Below are 22,454 nucleotides of genomic sequence, written 5' to 3'. Positions count from 1 at the left end.
TTGCTGTCTGCAAGGATACTCGACAAGTCTTAATGGCTCTTGTTTGCAATTATAACAGAGACGTATTTTAGGAACTAAACATTCCTGATATATTTAAGCCTTACTACACAATTCCAAAAAATAGCAATTTAGATTCAAACGTCTATAACGAACTCCTTGTCTGAGAATTGTTAATCGAGTTTAGACATGACGTTGATATGTTTTGGATTGAGACAGATATTCTATCAGCTCTCATCTCACCTTTTCTTTATAGAACATAAATGCTCAAGACGGTGGGGCGTTCAGGTACCAAAGATAAAAAAACATTTAATGAGGATTATCCATTACTGTTATTGTTTTAAAGTAAACTTAGCTATCTTGAGTTAAATTAATTAACTAATGGGGCGACATTTTTATCTTCTCATCGTACTCCGTATTCTACCTTCGTACTCGAATATAATCTGCTCAAGAACTGTCAGAGAAACTTACAATAAATCGATTTAGAGGGGTGAGAGATACATCAAATAACCACATTGGTTCAACCTCACCTCACACTCAAGTTATGTTCGTAGTATAGAGGGAGATATCGTTATCCAAAGTTTCTTTTTTAAACGTAAGTCATAAAAATGTGTTCATAATAAATTCCTTTCAATAATTAACGTAGCTATGTTGGGAAGGGTTGGTTTTATGTCAGTGTTGAGTTTAGCTCCAGTTCAAATTCTACTTTGTGCAGCGTCTGGAACTGTAGTGAACCAATTTGTGCAACTTATGAGACAATTTGAAATCCTCTTTAACTAGATTACTCTATAAGTTATAAGTCTAGGTGTCTCTGATGTGAAAAGGTGCAAAGAGTAACTTCTTCGTCAAATAAGTTTTTTAGAGCTCTTTAGACTTAAAAGACTCCATATTCCAGGTGTCAAGTACGTAACATCGTCAGACCTCAGACGTTGCTCTAAGAGGAATGTGAACTAGTCAGAAACTGAACATTCACGTCGTTGCTGTGTCTGCATCAAATCTCAGATTCCGTTTTCGAATTAGTTAGAGTTTTATGGTTGTATGTATCCAGATTTATTTACATTTTAGGGCTATTAGTCCTAAGTTTGTGTCACAAGCCTCATCACCTTCTTTGTACTGTCGGAATTCTCAAAGTGTGTAATTTGAGTTTTGTTTGTGTAATTTTGTAGGCATTTACAAAAGTTTTTTTATTAATATTTCTACATGGTCTTAAATTTGGATGTAGGAGGGAGAATTTCTCGAATTCTAAAATTCTCATGTTCTTTCTATTCTATCTATAAAAATAAAGAAACAAAACAGGAAAAACTGATTCCTTTTGTTGTTTATCCTGCTCTCCCTCTTGAGCCACTTTCCTGTGCAAAAATTATATTAAACTGAATAAAGGAGAGTCTATACAGTACCAGGACAATGGTATTGGAAAGAAATTCTTCGATCCCAGACATGACTTGAACCTGCTCTACCTATAACCTTACATATTTATAATTCTATCAAAATAAAGAAGCATTACATTGGTCACTAATTTCTGTCTGATAAAGATAATATTCAGTAACGTACCACTAATCAGTGCAATCCCTTTCTATTTCCCCAAGAAAAAGAAGTTTTCTTGTGAAGAAGATAAGTATTTTGGAAAACAAACCGCTGTCGATGTTTGCCCTCATTACAAACGGGGTTCATATTAAATTGTTTTAACTCATAAAGTCGGTCGTTCTCTTATCAGAGGGGGAGAAGGCGTAACTTAGATTGGCTGAGTATTGAAGTTTGATGTTCGAAGGACTGGCAGGCTAGATTATTTCGCATAGTGTGATATGTATGTAAAATTTGGTTTGTATTCTTAGAGATATTATACGGGGTCAAAAGTATAAAAATAATTTGTATCTAGAAGATTGCCGATAGTCGTCTGGTAAAACCAATACAAGCAGCTTGAAAGATATGTGTAACAGTTTTTAATTACCTTTAGTTACACAATTGAATAAAAATAATACAATAGTTATTAATTTAATTTCGTTTGAAAACAAACCTCAGTAAAATTTCTGATAGTCAATAGTTAAACCTTGTGTATGATTGCTACGATTTCCGTAATGTCTTAAAAGGGACATATGTTGAATTAAAATAATATATTTATAATATGTAACATAATAATATAGTTCTGGTGGTACAAGGAGAATACATTAAAATTGTTGCTAGTATCATGAATGCTGGTCTTCATTATATAAATACGTTGTGTTATAGGGGGACTTATTAATTAAGTAAATTAAGTCTTGGCAAGCTTGGATATATTCCAAACGGATTGCGATATAATGGTAAAGTACAAACTTTATCATATTTATTAAAATACTTTTGTTGATTTTTTTAGGATGAAAACATTTTGATCCCCTTTTCAAAGGGAGGTACGTGGGAGTAACTTTGAACTTTCAAATTGCAACCCCTGTCATGTGACATGTAATTGTAAAGATATATTCAATATAGATACAATGACATTAATGGAACATCTCCATAATGTTCCTAGCGAAGGTTATGGATAAATAACCCCTTACATCTCAAGGAGTGAATTAAGTCCTGATACACGTGGATATATTCAAAAGATTTGCGATGTTATTTTACACCCTTTACCGTACTTATTAAAACAAGTTGATGGATTTTTTTGGAGGATAGACGAACTTTCATCCTCTTTTCAAATGAGGGTTGAAGGGGGTAATTTTAAATGTTCAAATTGCAACAGCTATCTTATGACATGTTATTTTAAAAGTCTATTAATTATAAAATCAATGAAACGATAAATTCTATAAAACTTTCTTAGCATATTTTATGGCAAATAACGCAAAATTAATAATATGTATGGACAGTGTCAATGTCTTAGGCATATTAATACAATGCGTGCATGATATATTTTTGAGTAAAACTTTGAAGTGCCTAATTTATTACTTTTCGAAGTAGCTAATTTCATATGCATAGTTTGGGTAAAAGGTGTTTTATGCACTTTTTATAGATTGTATTTAAATGTAAGAGGTTATTTGTTCATACATTTTGCTAGGAAAGCCATAGATATGTCATTACATGTGTTTCTAATGAATAGACCTTGAAAACAGCTGAATTTTAGATCTTCTAGGACGTCTACCAATAGACCTACAAGTCATGGAGGAAGAATATGAATTCATGTATCGAGTGAAAGCTGCGGGAAACTGGAGAGCAAGCTTTATTAGTTCCGGTCATTGCACTATTACCAGTGCCGTTTACTAACCAATATTACTTACGACATCAGACATTATAGCTAAAGATCTTTTATTTAGCAAACCATTTTTGTAGCCATTTAAACCCGGAAGGAGTGTGGATAAATGGAGGGAATAAAGTTAAATAAAATTTATCTAGTTTGGTATCCGGATGGTTCCTTGAATGAGAGCAGATGGGTTTTGGTGATCGTATCTCAGAACAGCTCTCAGCGAAAGCCAAAGAGCATTGCAATCTTTAAGGGTAAAACTTACACTATTGTAAACTGCGCAAATAGTAAACTGACTAATAATTTTGTTTGTCAACAGATTGATATTGTTTGATAGCCTCACCTTATGTTACAGAATAGACTACAATGATAATATCAGATGGCGTTAAGACTTTATCCATTCTAGCTAGACGTAATTCGAATATCGGAGCTGGGTTCCTGGATATGCCGGTTTTAAGGGCATATGAAATAATAAAATAATTAAATAATGAGTTTATTCCTCCACAAAAATACGGTTTTACAACAATCTACGTTCTAGGAATATACACTGCCACTTCATCCAGTAGTGTGGCAGCGCAATAATAGAAAACATGTTTATTTGCTATCGTCCAAACTCTACTTTATAGACTGCTCACTCCGTGCCGTCTGCTAATCACTTTACTTAATCTTATCAATACAAATTGCCTTATTTGACTAATGTCCTTTCGATTGATTAGCCATTAAATATTGCTCTTGTTACTTATTAAGGACATAACGAACATTAAACATTTAACAGCAGCAGATATGACAATAAATATAACACACATATAAAAATAAATAATATAACAATGAGGTAATAAATAAATACACACACTATATACAGTTTAACAAAATAAATATAACAACAGAAACCAATAAATAGGCTGACAAACAATAAATAATTATACAAGTGTATTATTTAAGAAACTGATATCACTATTTTCAAATAACCATTTTTTCAACTTAATACTAAACAATTTTACTGTGCTACAGTCTTTAACTTCAGAAGGCAGTTGATTAAGGTATTTCGGCCCAACATATTTAAAAGAATTTCTAAACAACGATTTCTTCACTTTAGGCGTTGTAAAAAAGTGTTGTACTAAGTTTCTAGTTCTATATATGAAATTTATTGTGCCCGTATTACCACTTCTTAAAAAGAAGACCCTTAGCACCTTAAACACAAAAAGATGTTGTAAAGGTAATATTCTTAGCTGACAGTATAGGGGAAACGAACTTTCACGCTTAAGTTTCTGTAATATTATTCTTAAAAAATGGTTCTGAATAACACGTATTTTTGTATAATTATATTTAAAAGTTACTCCCCAGCATTGTATCGCATACTGCAGCCTAGAGTCAACTAGTGCAAAATATACTATTCTCAACAGCTTTTCACCACAAATATTTTTCAGAAAATACAATTTTCGTAATGATGATTTAAAAGTTTTAAATAAATAATCAATATGATTTTCCCAAGTTAGTTTTGTATCTAAAAATACTCCAAGATACTTGAAGCTGTCTACTTTCCCTATACTTAGACAGTTACAATAATTAGTTTCAGCACAGTTGATGTGGTACTTCAACTCAGATTGCAAATGAAAACTTCTAAAATCAAAATTTATATATTTAGTTTTGTTAACGTTTATTTCCATTTTATTACTATCGCACCAGATTCTTAAAATTGCTAGATCTTCTGTTATTTGTCTCCAGAGCAGTAAAATATGTTTTTTTGAATAAAACAGGGCAATATCGTCCGCGAACGCGCTAGGGGCGCCATTAAAATTAGACCCTAAAAAGGTCATTAATAAAAATCAAAAAAAGAGTAGCCGACAGGACAGAGCTTTGCGGCACACCTGATTTCATAGAAAGGTGTGAACTAAAACTATTTTTAATTTGTACTTGTTGGGTTCTGCCCTGAAGAAAACTATTAAACCAATTTAGGGCTATTCCTCTTACTCCCAGTGCATCTAGTTTCAGTAATAGTATTTTGTGATTAACCAATTCAAAACCTTTTTTGAAATCTATAAATAAACCGGTGGATTTGTTTCCTTCATTAAGTTTTGTGTAAATGTAGTCCGTAACCTCAACAAGAGCATTGGACTTCCCTTTCCTAAAACCGTATTGTCTACTGCTAAAGTAATTTTTATTATCAAGATAATTTATGAGCAGATTTTTCATAAGTTTTTCGATTATTTTGGAGAAAACTGACAACAAGCTGATAAGTCTTAGATTATCTAATTTTGTACTAGAGCTTTTATTGAAAATAGGAACAGCAACACTACTTTTTAAAATTTCGGGAAAAACTTCTTCCTAAAAACTGAAATTTATAATGTAAGACAGTACCGGAGAAATAACTCCCGCGATGTTTTTTTATTAAAAAGGAATTAAAACTGTCAAAACCAGAGGATTTCTTATTTTTAATATTATTTATTATATTTAAAATTTCGTTGGGGGTTGTTGGCATAATAAAAAAAGAATCACAACTTTGCTCTAAATTTAAAGTAGGGACTGCACTATCTTGAAGGTCAACACAGGAATGTTCCGAGATAAAGCATTTGTTTATCTCTTCTGCAACTGTTTGTGGGTCTGAAACAGTTAGCCCGTTATCTAATTCTATTTCACTACCACCTACTTTCACATGGTCACCAATTAACTGGTTTATTACTTTCCACTGCCTTGCAATATCACCATTAAAGTTTTCAATTTGTTTAGCGTAATATCGATTTTTAGCGTTATCCATTTCATTGGCTAATTCAATACAAAACTTCTGAAAATAGTTTTAAACAAACGATCATAAGGCCTTTTATTGTAAATTTTGAAAAATTCTTTTCTTCTTCTAAATTTATTTAATAGTTTATCATTAATCCAAGGACTTATAGACCTTTCTTTGTCTAACTGAGTTTTTACACTAGCCCTAATCTTACAACTACCAACAGTTTCGCTTAAAATACCATGAAACATATTAAAACAAGTGTTTACATCTACCAAACTATAACAAAAATTCCAGCCTGTATTTTGCAATTTGCGATTTAACAATACATAATCTATTACAAAGCGCTCTTTAGAGATATCAGGTGTTTTTAATTTCCAATATTGATCCATTTTCAAACCTAGTAAGCAGTGGTCTGTTAAACCCGTGTCCAGAACTACACTTTGAAATATATTCAACAGTCTATGCCTTATAAAAATGTGGTCAATGCAAGTTTTTGATATTTCTGTAATTCGGGTTGGTTTATTAATAAACTGTGTAAAACCGTGACTAATAAGAAGGCTTAAGTAATTCTGAGTAATTTGGTTATGCTCGAGAATATTTATATTCACATCACCAATTATAATTGCGTAATGTGATAGTTGAGGTAAAAAATTGCTTAATTCATCCGAAAAGTTTTTTTCAGCATAATTATGAAGTCTGTAAATGCAGAATAAATTAAAATATAAATCATTTAATTTTACATTAACCAACACCGAGTCTACACTATTGAAATTTATTTTGCGAATTTATTTATTGAAAAGTTGCAAAACCTTTACATTTTCGGTTACATAGCAAACAATTCCTTCAGCTCTATATGTATCATTGCGACAATAGAACATATTGCAACCAGATATTTCGTATGAATGAATTTCGTCACTATTAACCCAAATTTCACTAAGAATAATGAAATGTATTTTACTATTTATCAACTATAATTCTAAAAGAAATGAGTACTCCGCAAACTCCTTATATTTGCATGAATGAAATTAATTTGGCAACTTTGATCACTAAAAAAGCTGACTAAATTGCTACGATCATTGTTTGTCTTTAAGATTGTATCCATATTAGCCATCTAAAAACTAAACTAAATAGATTATACAACATAATAAAATATATACAAAGCAATAACAGACAATAAATACTCTAAAGAACATAAATAGATAACTAAACTAAATTACAATAAATATATAACATTCAATTAATAAATAACATAATAAGTAAACAAAAATAATTTACTATATTTCTCAATAAAATACTTAGTTATTTATACTAATCATGCAAATATATGAACTTTCTTACTTTAAATGTGCGGTAACATTACTTCAGCTTCTCGATATCAGCGTAGGAGTCGATCCGCTGTATCATGTCTCCTTCCCCTTTCCTGACGAAGAACTTGCCATCCCGACTCCAGGCGAAAGTGTAACCGATGTCCCGACATTTCTGCTTGATCCTGGTCAGAAACTGCTTGTTCTCCGGGGATAGGTGATCATTTATGAAGATTCTGCGGGCAGGAAACTCCTTGTTGATCTTCTGGGCTGACAGATTCTTTATAGTTCTGTATTTAGAAATCCAGATATCTCGGACAGCACGGTTGTTGAACTGTACTATAAGTGAGGGTTCCCTACCCTTCTTGTAGGACGGGACGCGGTGTGCGGCAGCATTGTCGCTATTTTGCACATCCACCCCCAGCGCTGTCCCCACGTCCTTAACCACCTCGCTGACTTCTTCCTTAGCTGTTACAGGACTGCCGCTAATCTCCAGGTTGTTAATGCATCTCCAGCGCACAGTTTTTTTTAATGGAACTCAGAGCCACGCACAGGATTCGTCCCATGTGGCTCTTTATTCATTTTGTAATGTGTGATTGATTAACAAATAAAGTCTTTCTGATTTCTGATTTTTTTTTCTGATTTCTGTTACGCCGAGAATACTGTTCCAAGGCACGCATTTTCTCACGAACCTCTGACACCTCTTGACTTCAAATCAAATCAAATCAAATCAAAATCAATTTTATTTCAAAATTTGCAAACAAGCACAGTACACATAATATAAATGAAATTAGTCCCACATGGGCCATAGAGGCTTGTGCGTGGTGACGAGTCTTTCTCTAGTTGCTGTGCACAGCGGTATCATAATAGTTATCCTTAATAACAATAAATTATTTTACATCTATTTTCAAAACAATTATTAAGTATGGAATCTAAAATAATCTGTGTAATTTGTAGGCCACAGACAACATTAATTATGCCACAATACCCGATAGTCTAATTATTTGATATAAAAGATCATATAAAAATAAGGTATGTTATTTGCTATAGTGCAAATAATTAAAATGGAACAACATTAATTACTAACGATACTTAGGTTAAATTTGGTTTATTAGAGGTGTTCAAATCCATCGGAGAGGCGAAACGGCGCAAGACGGCCATCGTAACAATAGTGAAAAACAGTTTGTTGCGTGTAGTAAAGTAAGTTAGTCCAGTAAATAAATGTGATTATATATTTTAGTCTAGTATATAGATGAGAGCAGCGACTCAGCGTGTTCAGCGCCGACCTCCAACAGCCAGTTAGAGACAAGATTTCTGTATGCGGACAGCGGGACCTGCAGGTCCCTTATGTGTTGCGGAATATTTCTGAGTAGGAAATTTGCAATGTAATAAGGATTGGTGTAATTATACGATTTTACTACTCGGGGAACCTGCAAGCCCACGCTAACAGCATTCCTTGTAAAATATCTATGTGTGACAGGGGTGACGATCTCCTGCCTGTGGCTCCTCGCGAAGACCAGTAAGCTTTTAATATATAGCTGCCGAATTGATAACAATTGTGTCTCTGTATAAAGCAAGATAGTCGGGTATCTGTTGTGTTTTTTGAACGCTGCCTTAATAACTAAATTTTGAACAGTCATTAACGGATATAAAATAGACCTGTAAGCCCCTCCCCATACTATAATACCATATTGTAAAATTGATTGTGCATAGGCGTAATAAATAGTTTTAATTTCATTGGGATTTAATATTTCAGTTAATTGATGGAAAACGTAAATCATTTTCCTTAGTTTAGATTTTAACATGTGGATGTGTGGTTCCCATTTTAATTTTGAATCCATGATGACTCCCAGGTACTTGTACTGGTTCACCCTCTGTAACACCCGACAATCACAGGAGCCACTGTTCGTGTCACCGCAAGAGTGGAGTACCAATCCCATGTCCACAGGCGGCTCGCCCGCGCTGCGCAATGAGATCGGCATACATTTAGTTTTTGAAACATTCATGGTTAGAATATTTTCATCAAACCACCGTTTTACTAACGCCAATTCTCCCGCAGCAACACGGTAGACCTCCTCCCACGATCTCCGCTCAAACAATATTGCAGTATCATCTGCAAACAGAAATATCCTACCAGTAATCTCGAGTTTAACAATATTATTTATGTAAATTAAGAATAGAAGTGGACCAAGAGTGCTACCTTGGACTACACCGTAATCAACACTCATTGTGTCACATTGTTTATAGAGACTGTTTGCGTACGTCCGCTCAAATAGCTTCTGAACCAGTTCAGCTCTAATCCGCGAACTCCAACACATTCTAATTTGCGAAAAAGCAGGTTTTGTGTTTATACTATCAAAAGCTTTTGCCAGATCAATGTAAAGAAGTAACACTTTATTATTGTTATTTAAGGCATCTGTTATACATTTATCAATTGCGAATAGGGAGTCTGAAGTATTTTTGTTTTTGCGAAAGCCGTATTGGGACTCTGACAGAATATTATTATCTTCGAGGTATTTCTGTAATTGAGATTTTACACACTTCTCTAGTACTTTACTTAGCACACTTAGCAATGATATTGGCCTATAATTGTGCATGTCTGATTTACTATTGTTTTTGTAAATTGGGATTACTTTTGCAGATTTAAATAATTCTGGATAAACACCTGAAGATATACTGAGATTTATTATATGTTTTAAAGGGGACGCCAGCTTACTAATTTGTTGCTTGAGCAGGGCTACGGGGAGGCCGTCCATACCGGGAGCCGATCCACCTCGCATTCCCCTGACACACTCCTCCACCTGGCTGTCCGAGACCGGGCGCAAGCGAAACTCATGCCCCCGTACCCTATGTACTGTATCATCCATCAGCAGGGGACCAGTTGATGCCGGCACTTCCATGGCCAACTTCCTTCCCATTTGCGAAAAAAACAAATTAAAAGAGTTAGCCACTTCCTTTGTACTTCCACCAGGATTGTCACTGTTTTGAGTAAAATGGCGCACAGGAAACTCCTCTCTCTTTTTCCTGACAGGAATGAACTCGTTAACAGTTCTCCAAAATATTTTCGCGTTTCCCGCTGAATTTAATAATTTTTCTTTGAAATAAGCCGTTTGCTCTTTTTATTTCATTGCTTAAGTTGTTCCTAAAAATCAAGTAGTAGTTTCGTAATCGTTCATTAAATGGTTGTCTTTTTAATATTTTACTTAATTTATCACGTTTTCTAACAGCATGAATTAAATTATATGAAATCCAAGGTTTCAGTTTTTTATTTCTTGTAGATAGATATTTTGTTCGTAACGAACTTGCTCTGAGCTAGTCAAACGTGTTTAGGAAAGCGTTACAGCTAGCATTTACTTCTTGTAAGCCGAGGACATGGTCCCACGTCTGAGCCGCTACCAGCCCATCCAACACCTTCATGTCCAAGTACGTGTTGTTTGTGTCCAAACCGCGAGGAGAAGTAATTTGGAGACGTATCATAACAGTAACAGCATAGTGGTCGGTAATTCCTGTTTTTAAAATGCCTGAAGTAATAAAGTCATAGTTATCATGTTTTAAGAAGATATGGTCAATACACGTCAAAGAATGAGCAGTAACCCGTGTTGGTTTGTTTATACAGTTAATTAGTCCAGCTTTGTACATTATATTTAGATAACTGTCTTGTTGAGCGTCGTTTATTGTACTATCTAAGATATCAATGTTTATATCACCAGTGAATATGTAGGAAGTATTGTTTGCCAGTTTCGAGTAGTAAAGTTCTAGATCAGATAAGAATAATTGGCAGTCCATCGCAGGGCTGCGGTAGATAGCTAATATGTCAAAATGTCGGCCGTCAACGTCAAAGTCAAGTTGTAGTCCAGTCGCTTCCCCTAGTTTAATTTGTCGCGAGCCGCCGCATAGATCTGTTCTCAAGTAGACCACCGTACCATCACATCTGTTCCAGTTGTCAGTCGTACAAAATACCTCATATCCATCTATATCAGTTAGAGTCTTGTCTGAGTCAATCCACGATTCTGTAAACACAATGATATCATAAATAATGTTCAAACTTTGTATTAATATTAGTGCCTGGTCAATATGTTTATAATAACTACGTATATTTAGATGAAATATTTTAAGACTTCTGTTTATCCCGTTATGGAAACATTCAGTCAGTTCAGTATGGCAGTCAAACTCCTCACAATAAACTTGTCCGTGGCCGTCAAGCGCAAGTAACACGTCCCTATCCAACCTTAGCAACAACCCGTCCGTCCCGCCACGACCCCGCCGCGCCAACAGCCGCCTGTTTAATTTTACAGACCCCTATGTACACAATTTGATTATAATTTAATAAATATTATTGCCATTGAACTTTATAATAATTTTAAACATGACAGTTATAAAAGAATGTTCAACGATTTTAAAATAAGTAAGTTTTATCGTTTATCGCCGCCACGACCCCGCCGCGCCAACAACCGCAACGTTTAGTTATACAGGCTTATATATACACAATTTAATTGTAATTACAATTTATAATAATTTTAAACGTAGCTGACTTAAAAAAGATGTATAAGAATAAAATAATATAAGTTATTTAACTATAGCTTTCCGGTACCGTAGGTGTTTCTTTCGCTAATTTTTCTGTTATAAAAACAATGATTAGTTACATCTCCGTTATTCCCATACCAACATTAAAAATATTTTCGAATAACTTATACCATTGTTACCACTTTCTTGCTTCTGGATATTATATAGGCTTTATCCTCAAACAAAGAACATACCTTGTACATAATTATTTCTAACGCCAAGCACACTCACATACAGACACACGTACCTATATACAGAACTATACACAAGTTGCATGGTATATTACAATTATATACTGAAAAGTGTAAACAGGTAGTGCTTATGTAACTAATCTATGTAACTAAAATGTAACTAAAATGTTAAATTTGACTTGCTAATTTTAAACATGACGTTAAAAGAATTACAGAAATCGTACACATAGAGATAATCATATAAGAATCATCCTACTGCTGATTAATTAATTAATTACCACCACATTATTCAATGGTTTAATAACATTTTATTGATCTCCCTTACACACACATTCATTCTACAAACATTCATCTCCATTTATTGTTTACAATTATGTACAAGTTATAATATTCGAACATAAGTATTTTTGTCTCATAATTACCACAATGAGAGTACACGGATTCATTGTTTGATTAAAACCATTACTTGTCGTTACTTATGTAACCAAAATAAAGAAAATAGGAACACGTTAAACTAAAAACTGATAACACAAGAAGTACTAACCTACCCAAATTAGTACTATTAAAGTAAAAGAATCTGTCTGTTGCTTTAGATACTACTTAAATTGAAAATAAACTTAAATTGTCAGAACCTAACAAAGTACTAAATGAAAAAGGAAATTATTCATTGAATTATGCTTAACCTTAGCTTAAAAAACTAACACATTTAAGTAAAGATCTTTTTAATAAACAAAAATTTATAATTCTCATTAATGTAGAAAGTTATATAAACAAAACAAAAATTCAACACGAACCCACGTTACTTACTGGACCGAGGACACTTATCGGACATGGACTTATATATGGCTATTCATTCGCTAGAAGCTCCAAATCCTCAACAGATTTTACAGCCGTCGCCGGTGAGTCAACGCCAGCTGTCTTCCTGATTAAGATGCGGCAGTCACGGGTCCAGGCGAATGCGATCTTCTTCTCTTTCACGAGACTCCTAGCCTTTCCGAGGATCATCTTGTTGTAGGGGGTGAGGTGGTCGTTTATGTAGACCCTTGTTGACGGCCAGCTACTGTAGAGATTCGTGGCAATTAAGTCTCGACGATGTTCCCAAGCAGCGCGCATCCATTCCATCTTATAGTCTCGGGACACGAGTCGCATGATGATTGTGGGGTTGCGCCGTTACTGTGACTGCGGCAGCCGATGTAGCACAGAGATGTCTCCCCGGCAGAAGCGAACATTCAGACACTTGGCCAGACATTCGATTAGTGCGTATATGTCTTCTCCCTTCGAGTATGGGACTCCAACAATTTCCAGGTTGTCTCTTCGGGAATATTGTTCGAGGTCTTGCATCTTCGTCTTTAGTTCCTTTAGCTCCTCCCTCAAAGCAGCGTTGGACTCACTGATTCGTACAAATTCCAACTTTCTGGTCTCATTTTCAGAAACCAATACATTCAGGGTACCCTGCATTGTTTCAATGGTTGTATTGACATTAACCAGTTGGTTTTTTACAGTCTCCACGTTCGCGTTAACGTCATGAATTTTCGCACTGAGAGTTTTACCCAAGTTATTAATGGTATCCAATATAACAGAAGACTCGACATCGCTGCCGCTCGCAGTCGAACACGTCTCCGCCCTGCACGTGTCACACTTCCAGGTGGCTTTGCGTTGGGTACTCAATTTTTTAAAGTTTTCGATTGTGTCAACTCGAGTGCAAGTTGGGTGAAAAGATTCTTTACACTTCGCGCATACCAACACACCCTTGAGGTTAGAGATCACGCCGGCACACTTGATACAGGATGACATTTATCTAAAAATATGAAATTGCGGGGAAAAAATATCTATATTTATATACAGTTTAAAACCGGCACGGCACGGACAGCAGGCGGACAGGCGGTCACAGGCAGATCAGATAACCGCAGACGGACGGCACACAACCGGACTCACTGGCATCTAGGTAACGACTTCATTTTTTAGTCGCAGTTCTGCATTTTCTTTCTTCAGCTCAACAAAATGAGTTCTAAGCTCTTCCATAAGCGAGTTGGATGCATCGAGTTTATCTGATACAAACTGAGTTGATTTAAAGAGTTCATGCATCTCATTTCTAAACAATTTGAACTCTTCAAATATTTCTCTTTTAAAACTTTCCAATTCACTAGCAAAAAAAATCCTTTGTTATTGCTATTGTCGACATAGGTGTTGATTGTGAGTTGCTGTTTCCGGACGCATTCTTACACTCAGAACATTTCCAGTCTTTTTTCGACCGTAACTGCTTCTGTCCGTCACTCTTCACGCAGCTTCCATGCACCGCACGACCACAGCCACCAACACATTTCACATCACTACCGTCAACGCACTCAACCTTGCAGACGACACAGATTGCCATACTTCCAATCAATCCAAAAAGTACAAAATAACTACTAAATTTAGTGTTAGAACAGGAAGTATTCTGCACGAGGCGCGCGACCTTGAACGTAGCGATAACGGAGCGTCTTATCTACTCGGCTACTAGAGCTGGACTAATATACATTGCCCACAAACGTATCAAAGTAACAATTTCTAGGATCTGAGCTGGGTTTGTGGTACAATTAAATCAACTTGGTACCAAGCTATTATGAAATGCTTCAGAGACAATCACTGTCATCGATGGCAGAGTTTATCGGCAGTCAATTGGCGAAAACTCATTGGAGGCACAAATATCTAGTTAATGAACTGGCTGATAAGCTAAACAAAAACCTGATACTGGTAATTTTCCATATTACCGGACATCGCAACTTCAGCAGACACTTGCACACACTAAGACTCATTACTGATGACACTAAGTTTAGAACTTGTAATCAGCTGAAGGAGACTTCTAAACATATTATTTTGGATTGGAGAGTATTTAGCTTAGGAGGTTTGAACTTACAGCTAGGTGGCTGAAGCTCTTGGATATCGTTGAAGGTACAGGGGGGTAGGCAGGCCCTACAAGTTAAACTTGGGAAGCGAAATAAGCTTAGTTTACGCGTTTCAAAACTAACAACTCTTCATAACTCCTTCTTTAATCTTATCTAATCTAAAATAATTTACCTAGTTAGAATTAAAACTTTAAATCTAGACAAACATATTCAGTAGATCATGCAAAGTAGCACGATTCATTTATGTATACGTGTGTTTGTATATATATATATATATATATATATATATATATATATATATATATATATATATATATATATATATATATATATATATATATATATATATATATATATATTTCACGTACCGTATAACTTTTAAAATTTAACTCATATGTTTACACATGAAAATACTATATATTCTTTCAGGACAGCATTGTCTGTACCATATGCTTTTTATTTCGGGTTTTCTCTATAATAAGTGTGTAATTACACATTTTATGTCGACCATGTATACGTTACTGCCGGTAGTCAGTTATTACTGTGCTTCCTCTAAAACTTACAGAAAACGGTGTATATACGCGCGCGCGCGCGCGTGTGTGTGTGTGTGTGTTCTAGTTCAAGTTAAATCTTCTTTATTATCTCAAAATACGTATAAATACAATTTACCTCCTAGTGCACCCCAAGCGGCGCGTGCGGGAGTTCAGTTGAATCATGATTAAAATTATCTTAGTTTTCATTGTCCAATTCATGTTTTGATAACATTGTCTTCACTTAAACTAAATTTAGAAACTAGCCAAAAGCAGTGTACATTTAATCCAATAAATGGTATACCACGAGATTATTATAATATTACTTAGAATAAAGCAGCGCGCGCGCGCGCGCGCGTGTGTGTGTGTGTGTGTAAAATATTTAGAACTATGAATTCTAAATAATTTTTAAGCTTCAGCTAGCTTATATAACTGAACTATCCATAAAAACACTTAGGATAACAATTCCTTTAAGAGTCAAAAGTCGTTAATATGCTTTAGCAACCTATCAACCTGCTAATTGTTTAAAATATTACAACATTTTAATATGCATTGTATGACGAGAAACGCTAGCAATAGCAATGTTTTAGGATAACATAGGGAACTCCTATAGGTTCCTTAACTGAAAGTTAAACTTTATACAAAGACCACGTTCTCCATGCACATTTAAGATAAGACCACACCCTCTGCTCCATTCTCTGAGAAGAGATTCGGAACCCGAACTGTAAGTTGAGCTACGTGATGTGTATCGTAGGGACGTACTTATAACAGTTCTCCTATTTAAATATGTTTTCTCTCTCACAATATATTCTTTAACTAAGAATTAATTTTATTACAAATAGACTATTCCCAATGAAAATATAAATTAAGTCTACCCCCTTCTGCTCCCTGAGTGGACTTATAATGTCTTTACTGCTTATGTTTTCCTCACAAAATTTGTATACTATATTTTCGGAAGAAAGAAAAATCACATTATTTCCTTATCGAACTTACATGGCAAAAATTTGGAATTTGATATTTCTCCAAATAAACAAATTAATAAACCGTATAAAATTAAAACAGCTCATGGTTAATTTGTTACCAGAATGTTTTAATGTATGTAATTTTGGTAAGTTATAACCATATAATGAATGAAAATCCATTTTCAATCAAATCATCCTGAACGTCTAACCCATGAACAAACTAATAGAGTTTGAATAGGACTTTATCACGAAAATAATCCATGATACCATTATTGTAAATAATTTCTAACAAGTGAATATTAATTTGCTCAAATATATTTTGTCCACGTGGTAGTTTTGATTTACTTATTAGATGAACACAACACAACTTTTTACATGTATGCTTTTTTATAATACACGTGTGAGCCAAACTTCATCTGTATAGGTCATTTTGAAGATAGAAACACAAAAATATAGTTCTTCTATAGGTTTTAATTTAATTTCAACCCCTATGGGTGATTTATCTCCATGAAGTCTTTTATAAGTCTGTTGAGAGTATAAGACACGTGTGAGTAAAATGTCATCTTCCTAATACATCGAGAAAAGAAATAAGTAGCATTGTAGCGGTTGTAACCTTATTTAAACCCCTTTAGATATTTAATATTTATGAAAATGATTCAGTTTTTCGATTTAAGTCACGAGGCATATTGTGACAAAATTTAAACTTTTTGGGATAGCAGGAATTTGGAGTATTCGTAATGAGTGATTCTGGGCTTTATTTTTATATACCCGATTATCGCGCCAAACAATCATAAACGTGTGAAGATTGATCAAATTTTGTTAACGAAATAATTGAGACGGTAAATTAAATAATTGAAATTTGTATGATGGTACTGGAATGAGATATGTTTCGATTTGTATTTGCTACAAGAATATGTATAAAACATTTTTCACTGATTGAAAATGACTCGCGGTGGCTTGCCAAGTTGATGAAAGTTGTCGTCACTCAATCTCTTAGCGTTCATTACGTCTATTTCTCCACATCTCACCCTTTCTACCGCCAGCTCTAACACCGAAACTCTAATTTATTAATCTAGTAGACGTATTCTAATGACAAGGCGAACATTTGTGATTTAACCTATATTGTTATTTACGTTGTATTTTAAACTTAATACGTTAATAATAGGACGTGCATTCTTTGCTTAGTTACATTTTATTGTTCTAAATTTTGTTCTTATTAGTACTGTAAATATATTTTATTTACACGAAGATCTTCATGAGCCATTTCATATTATATGAAGCTACAAATCGTATATACTTTCTTTCTCAATAATATCAACGTGGTAATTTATTTGTTTCTTACAACGTGTAACTAATATATTTAGAGAACTTTTATTGGCACCGCCTAGCTACCACTCCCTAAAGGGACCACTGTCCACATAACTTGATGACAGGAACTCTCTTTCTAGTTGCTCAATCAGGCTAGACAGACAATACCGATACCTGTTTACTTTACTCTGTTTAATGGGTTTACTCACCCATCTTAATATCAGACCATTTACTTAACTATTGTGTATGGAGTATTAATATCTAGAGATTTGTAATAATCTGTTATAGTTATTCTTTAAATATTATACAGAGTGTTCCACGAGTAACCCAGCAAACACATCAGGTGGTTATCTCTCATACAAATAATGAAAAATGTTCACATAAACATATGTCCAGAACCACTTTGTTAGCAAGGTACGGCTAGGTAAAGGTTTTGCCTAATTTTCTAGGAAGGGACGGAAATAAAGTGAAACTGATGTTTTTATAGCGTAGAGATAGTTGTTAATTTTTTGGATTTTAAGTACAGTGAACTAAAAAAATTTAGTAATATAGGTCTCAGACGTATAATACCATCCATTTCTGAGATGTCTCGAAAACCATGCTTTGTCTAGATTTGAAGTACAGTCTGTTGAATGAAACATGATTGTTCCATCTTTTGAACAGAATGGTTTAATAAATAATGAACATTTAAGGTCAGAGTTTGTGATATTTTTGGATTTTAGGCCGAGGAATTCATGTTGTCTTTGAGTTGTAAGTAAATTATTAAATTTTGACAAACAAACAATATTAATAAACGAAGGAGATTAAAGTTATTGTTGACAAGCGTGGAGCGGTTGAGCAGCAACGTAAATATGTATCAGTAATGTAGTGGAAGTCTCAACTAAATCCGTATTGTAGGTTCTTCGTTCAATTGTAGATTCGTCGCAGGTAGTATATTTTCGTTTCGTTTTTAATTTCGTCACTTAATTCGTTTATTACAGCGGATAGGACTGATAAAATAATAAACAGTGAAGTTGCTGTAACGATAGAAACATGGACCTTAAATATAAATACGATGTTAGTTTTTTAACATACGATCTCACTCCATACGGCCAGGTACGTGGTGGGTCTACGGTGTGTGCAGGACTCGACTGCCATATTCCCCGCTACAGCGTTTGTCATTGCCGAGTTCAAGTAGCTGAACAGCAGTCGCATATGCATGGCCACCTCTACTGTTTTTCCCCTCAAATGTAAATAGGGGTGTGTTTCCAATAAACAGAAGGGAATAGTGCAGCATAAATAGGAAAACATGCCGCATTTATGGAGAAAACATTATGAGTGATGGTGTTGTGCGTCAATCGTATTAAATGTTTCAAGATGCTAAATTAAATGCTACATTCAAGGGTCAATTCGAAAAATGTCAATGCTGAAGCCATTCAGCTATATTTGTGGGTGTCAGTCAAAAACATGTTTGGTTTTCTCGTGTGCAGTATAATCAATCATAATGCTTCAGTAGTAAACATGGCATATTTTTCTATGGATTTCAGCTGCACTAATTCATTCTGATTGCAGGAACTAATAAAACTCCTCAATTCAAATTTGGAGGGAGAATCAACAGAGGTGGCCTTGTGACTGCTGCTCAGTTACTCGAACTCGGCAATGACAAATGTTGCAGCCGGGAATGTGGCAGTCGACTACTGCTTACACCGAGAGTTTGCCACGCGTAGGCCGGCATGGCGTGAGGTCGGAATTTGCAAGACATCACCCTTGTACAGGAATAAGATTATTTATTAGAATAGAGGTACACCGTAAAAGTTTACTTAATAAAATAAAATTACGTACAACAAGGAAATTGTTGGTTCTCCAAAACTAATTCGTTCAGGTAAATAATCTAAGAATAATTGTCAGGTGGTTGATTTATATTTAATACATTTGTAATACAAATAATTCAACTACGAAATTATATGGTAAATAGTGGTTGAATATACATATTTATATAAAGGAGATTAATTGACTTTATAATAGGGTTAATTATGGATTCTTATGACTATAATATTCGTTCCTATAATAAATTATGCTTTTAATATTCGTAGATAGTCACTTAGATTAATTAAAAGCGTTTGATAATGTTTAGTAAAGTATATCTGGATAGAGTGCAAGCAGGACTTTATGTGTGTGTGAGTTTGTATGTTTGTGTGTTTTATAAAATTTTTATTTTGTTATTAAGTTAATTAACGTTATATAATGCGAGAAGTTTTGGAAAAGATTTATTACCTCTTCTTGTATAACGGTGGTTCAAGATAGGACAGGTTCACTAGTGTTTAGATAAAACTTGTTAAAATATCTTATGAATAGAATTTCGTTATATTACAAAATTTATTTTAATAGTATTAGATTCTACTTGTACTATTAGTTGGAATGGTCCAACTAAATAAGATGCTCTTGGTGTTTAAATTATACTTCTGACATAAGTCAAGCTATAACATCGTGTTATCTAACTAACAAACTGTCTCCTTGTTGCATAAAATATTAAACACTGAAATTACAACCATTGATATGATTGAAATTAAATCAAACAGTCGTCGATTGTGGAGGATTTTTTCATAGTCCAATAATTATGGCTACAGCTGCGACAGATACACCTCACAAAAATTAATAAGGCACCTCATGTTAATACAAGTTTAGTTTAGTGTTATAACAGTAGTATTTCCGACTCGTTACAATAAAGTAAAAGTAAAAAGTAAAGAATGTCTTATTTTACCAGGCGAAGTTAGGGCTAAGAAGCCCTCTCTAACACTTAACCTGAGGACCAACGGTTTAAAGGTGACTTCCGAACCACCACCAATGGCCGGGCAGGCGGGCCGCTTGCAAGGACAGGATCGCTCAACGGTCACCTGTCCAAGCAGCAGCCCACGCTCGGCGTTGCTTGACCTGGTTATCTTGCGATAACCGCCGTACCCACTACACTGCGCCATTGGCATTATACAATCATACTGGCATTTGATATAAAAAGTAAAATTAGCATATATACTAAAGTAAACTTAGCAAACATGTTTGTAATTCTTTTAAATAAAATGTACAAAGTATACTATAATAATATTGTTAACGACTGTTGTAGAAAAAAATATATATACTTATATACAAAAAGTTATTCATTTCTTATGCATTATTTACATTGCCTTAACCCTATTATTGATATAAAGATTTTGTTTGCTTACTGTCAACTCTGACTAAACACGGCAAACTGATATATAAATGTTTTGAAAAATAAATGAACTATATTATCACAGCTGAGGAAATACTATAGTAGGTAATAGTGCAAAAAGTTTCAATGACAATAAATCTTTTATATTTAACACTATGCTTTATATAGTGCACTATGCTTTTATATATATATATATATATATATATATATATATATATATATATATATATATATATATATATATATATGTAAAACCCTGTTGAAATACTTGTGTAGAAAATGTATTGCTATTAAATAAAAAAACTATTAAGTGTTAGCCTGTTTTGAGAAAGTCAAGAGTTCAACACATAAAATTACAAATGAATTCGTAGTTGTTGCTGCAAGAACGCTAAACGTTGAGTGGGTAACCGTATATCAAGTACTTATGGCCTGCCATGTAACATGAAGATAGCAAAACGTATATTGCAGCTCGCAAACATCACAAGACAATTTGTGCAGCAAGAAGTTGACTCAGGAAACTCTCTGCTCTCTCTAAACTGGTTTATCATATTAGTTGTAACAAGAACAACAAACACTTGTAATAACTTGAAGGTAGTAAACCGTGTAATACAACCTGCAAACATCGTCAAATGATTATTAGTGCTGCAAGTAGTTTATTTAAGGAAGTTCTTCTCTCTTTCTCTCTAAATTGACTTATTGCATTAGTTTTAACATAAATGCCATACACAATGGGTCGGTTACAGTATGTTAGAACCTTAATGCCATCAATTTACAGGAAAACAGTAAATCATGTAATCACCTGTGCAAACATCTTCGCAAAATGCTTTATTCAGCAAGACTCTAATGTTGCCTCAGAAAACTCTAGCCTATCTCTAAATTGGTTTAAATTTAGTTAATACATTTAATAATAATTTAGTTAGTAAAAATGTAGTTAAACTAGTTGCAACAAGAACGCCATAAATGGTGGGTGGGTCAAAGTATATACATTTCTTATAACTAGGTACATAAAATCAAGATATTAAATGGTCTAATAATGTTTATGGAGAGTTTTAACTTAAGTCCTGGTACAGTTGTAGAGTTTTGTAAGCTTTAAGTTGCAGAGTAGCCTTATAAGAGCACCATCGTATGGAGAAAGAGTGTTAGGTGGTATTCCATGGAGGTTCACAGTGTGAAGAAGCTCTACCGGATAGTATACAGCGTCTTCCATCTGAACTACTGAGTCCACCAGTCATTTCATATTAATAAACATATTAAAAACAAATTTTGAGGTATTGCAAATTTACCTTCATTATTTTTTACTAGTTTATCATAAATTGCTTGTAAAATTAATCTAGAAAATTCTTATGCTTTTATGTCGCTATTAAGTGAATTCTCATGTTAGCTCAGGACAGGATTTTAATTTTTTACCATAGGGAGGATACCCACCCTTTTTCTGGGTACCGTGGGTAACCGTATATCAACCGTATATGTTAATTTTAAGACCACGCTTTTTCCTCAAGGTATTACGGGTAAGGTTTTCCTGAAGTCTACAACCAGTATAAATGTCATTCCGCCCATTAAACATATCCAGTTCCTGATATCTAGCAGTATC

Source organism: Homalodisca vitripennis, chromosome X (assembly GCF_021130785.1).
Source record: "Homalodisca vitripennis isolate AUS2020 chromosome X, UT_GWSS_2.1, whole genome shotgun sequence".
NCBI classification, from domain to species: Eukaryota; Metazoa; Arthropoda; class Insecta; order Hemiptera; family Cicadellidae; genus Homalodisca; species Homalodisca vitripennis.
This window is presented reverse-complemented; position numbering follows the sequence as displayed.